This window comes from Cyprinodon tularosa, unplaced genomic scaffold, assembly GCF_016077235.1.
Source record: "Cyprinodon tularosa strain WSP-4 unplaced genomic scaffold, ASM1607723v1 ctg204, whole genome shotgun sequence".
Taxonomy (NCBI): domain Eukaryota; kingdom Metazoa; phylum Chordata; class Actinopteri; order Cyprinodontiformes; family Cyprinodontidae; genus Cyprinodon; species Cyprinodon tularosa.
The window spans coordinates 901,345-905,086 of record NW_024038751.1 but is presented as its reverse complement, the minus strand read 5'-3'; the positions used below and the strand labels follow the sequence as shown (position 1 = coordinate 905,086).

Genomic DNA, 3,742 nt, shown 5'->3' with positions numbered 1-3,742 from the left:
TGTCTAAATGGGTTTTTGTTAAAGTGCATTTCCTTCCTTTTCAAAACTTTGAGGTGTTTCATGTTTTCTGCACCATGATTCATCTTTGATGTCGCATCTTTTTTGTACATTTCAAGTTTCCTGATAACTTCATTAAAGCTAAAAAGGAACATGAAGTCAGCCAGCTTTGCTGTAGCTGCATCCTGAAGGAAGGTTTCTAATATGCATGAATACTGTGAGAATCTTTCTTTAGAGTTGGTGCTAATTCTTATTTTAATTGAAAACTATGACAACTGTTAAATCGTGCTGATCACACAATTAAAAACATCTAAAGGGAGTATTGCCCTTGAATTATTTATAAAGCAGTGTATGGAGGATTTTACTTCTCTGTGTCTATAAAAGTGGCAACTGAATCTCTTTGCAGCTGCTGCAGTAAAAATAAAGATCATAGAGGAATCTAATGGATAAATATTCTTGATTACCTTTAAAGTTTCCGTTGCTTTTTCCTAAATCTTATCTTCATCCTGCCACTTTGTGAGTTCACACTGCGAGCCCCACCTGTTTACTGGATGCACCAACGAATGGATTCACACATTTCTCCATTCATGACATCTGTGATCATAGCAGGAGCCTTTTGAAGTCTGAGGCCTAATGTTTATGCTGTTCAAGTCCACATAACTAAAGGAGATACTTGGAGAGAACCAATTAGAATGAAATGAATTTGTCCTTATATACCCATGATGAATAGGCTGCAGGAGTTAATAGCTGCTGATTCTGATTCCCTTTTACCTTTTTAAACATGAAGAGAAATAATATTCAGTAGTACTAATATGTCTAATTTACCCTCTTTTTAAACAAGCCTTGAATAATACTATTATTACCACATCAAATAGAATTTAAACAGAGACCCAGTAAAGGAAACTGGCTACATATCCTGCAGATTGGGAATACATATGGAAGGAATTGGACATGTTGTTAATAGATCCATGAAAGCAAAAGTGAAAACCCCTCGAGGCCATCCGGTTGCTGGTATTCCACAGCTCCTAATTACTTGGCAGGCTGAAACTTTGCAGACAGCGCAGGCAAGACAAATGAATCCTTTAATCATGGTCAACAAAAGCAGAGGAAACGCACAGACCTCCAATTCCTGTGGGATACTTACAACTGAGCTCAATAAAGTATGTAGCAGTTAATTAATATGTGTAAATTTGATTATTGTAACTTAATGGGCACTTGAGAAAATCAGTGGTTGATGTCTGCAAGCATTTTAGTTATGGGTTCCTCACTTCTACTACTACTACTACTGGTCATCCCAGTTTTCTATAACAAGATGATTAACAGACTTTAAGAGGAAGGGATCCTAAAATGTCAAAGTTTTATATCCAGAATACCTTTTTAACTCATTGTATTTAAAGTTAAAGTATAATAGTAACGTAAATAATTTGCTCTTTGCAAATAGCATTGATCTATTTAAGGAAACTTAACTCACCAACTGTGTAGTCATACATTTAGCTTAAGATTATTTTATCAGTTTTTTAGTTTCCAGTTGTTGGTTTTAGTTTAACCCTGACCTCACATTCTGGTATGGCTCATGCTGAAGAAAAAAAAAAAAAGACAAGCTGTAGCAATAAAGTTACTTTTAGTGAGACAGGTAGATTAAATACATATAAAGTTGCAAAATTAAAAAGAACCAAAGAACTAGATGAACCTTAAGACTTTGCAAGCATAAACTCAGTGTTATTTGTTTTGTCTATATAGCATTGTCACTAAAATAAGAAAGTAATAGTGTAACATGGCATTTAATCTAAACGGTTGAGATTTGAGATCTCCAGGTTGAAAAGTTGGCATCGTGCCACCAGCTCTTCTCACAGATCCAAAAAGGCAGCAATAGGACATCATCATTGCACAAATATTAAACTTTATATCCAAATTGAGCTTAGTTTATATCAGATTTAATCAAATATTCTCAGTAAAATTATTGAATATTTGTGAAGTTAGGTACTGGCTACTTTGAAAACTGCTGTAAATTTCAGCTTCATCAAATAAATTGGGTATTTTAAGCCACTGTGCTTTGATGTGTTCCCTACTTAACTTCCTGCTGGAGATGGCTGTCAGCATGGGGGTGGAGGTTGGTTGATGACCCAAATGCAGAGATGAGGGAGGCAGAGATGAGTTCTTGCAGGTTTCATAAAATCTAAAAGATAAGAGAAACAAAATCAAAGAGTCAAACCATAAAGCCAGGAGACGTCAGGAGAAAACAGACATTGGGAGCCAAGTAACAACAAGGATCCAGCGCTGAGGAGCTGCCCAGGGACAGTATATATGGGACACAGACTGGGGTAATCAGCTGATATGAAGCAGGTGTGGATGGAAGTGACTGGAAGGGAGCTAGGGGAAAAGAGACAGGCACAAGGTGTCATGCTGCAGGTCTGGTGTCTGTGTCTCTCTCTTCTCTGCAGGGTGTGATGGGCAGGTGCAGCTCATCTCGGTTAATTTTGGAGCCTACTTAAGGAGCTGGGACCAGGAGGAGGGCGTCAGTTCTTTCTCGCTACCAGCGTGGTATATGACCGACCAGCTTCCTAGATTTGTGTTCAAACCTGATCTAATCCTGTGTCTCTGTTTTTCCCTCCTAGCCACCAACCCAGCCAGTTTGCCGCAGCCCTCCTCCAGGAGCCCACCTGCCTGTCCACCCTCCTACAAACCATCACCTGAGGAGTGCAGAGTCAGTTGCCCCTGGACCCTGGACACATCCTTCCTAGCTCAAGACAACCTCAAGCCCCGTGAGTTCAGCATCCTCCGCCTTCCCTCCACCTCAGACCGGTTGTTCACCACCACCCATCTTTTCCCTAGGCTGTACCAGGAAGATCCTGCCAGACTCCATTTTCTGTTCCCTGTTTCAATAAACATTTTCTTAAACTGATCTAACTGTCTCCGTGGTTGCCCTGATTCAGAGTCGTTCTTCTCACATCATGACAGAAAGAACTGACCATTCTGACTCTGGGGAGCAACTACGGAGCGCGGTTTCACACCAAGGTCTAATGTTAGGACAGCATGAGACCCTTTTACAATCCATGAATCAGCAACAGACGCAATTAATCCAGGCGATGAGTGTACTAACCCATGAGTTCCAAGATCTTAGAGGCCAACTAAATATGGTTCAGCCTACCTCCGCTCCCCCGCCTGTAGTCCAGCCGCCCGCTGATCCTGTTGCTCCCGTGTCGCTGACAGTTCCCTGCGTCAGGGTGTCCGCTCCCACTCCTGAGCCTTTTTCGGGTGATTTAAATAAATCCAGGGGTTTCTTGTTGCAGTGCTCCTTGGTTTTCTGTCGCTCTCCTCAGTCGTTTCCTGATGACGCGGGGAGGATTTCATATATTGTGGGTCTCCTTCGCGATAGAGCCCTGAGTTGGGCGGAATCATTTATCGATGAGACCAGCATACTTGACCTTAGTTACGCTGACTTCCTCACCCAGTTCAAAAGAACTTTTTCCTCCTCGTTAAGTGAGGAGGAGGCAGCGAAGAGGCTGTGGGCGTTGAAACAGGGAAGTCGATCGGTGGCCGATTACGCGGTTGATTTCCGAACCCTGGCTGCGCCGTCGGGTTGGAACGCTCTCGCTCTTAAAGCGGCGTTTCTAAATGGTCTTTCTGAGAGACTTAAAGACGAACTCGCAAGTCGGGACAAGCCCCAAAGCCTGGAGGATGTAATCGAACTAGCGGTACGGGTAGACGATCGGCTCCGGGAGAGAGCTCGAGAAAGGCGGAGTCA

The 3,742-nt window shown here is 42.3% G+C and overlaps 1 long non-coding RNA gene across 1 annotated transcript; it reads left to right on the top strand.

Annotated features, from left to right (window-relative positions):
- The first annotated feature begins 2,442 nt into the window (after positions 1 to 2,442).
- Positions 2,443 to 2,866, top strand: LOC119783416. The gene is made up of 3 exons (XR_005280789.1): positions 2,443 to 2,538; positions 2,613 to 2,759; positions 2,830 to 2,866. It is a non-coding gene; the product is annotated as an uncharacterized LOC119783416 (long non-coding RNA).
- Positions 2,867 to 3,742: the final 876 nt, after the last annotated feature.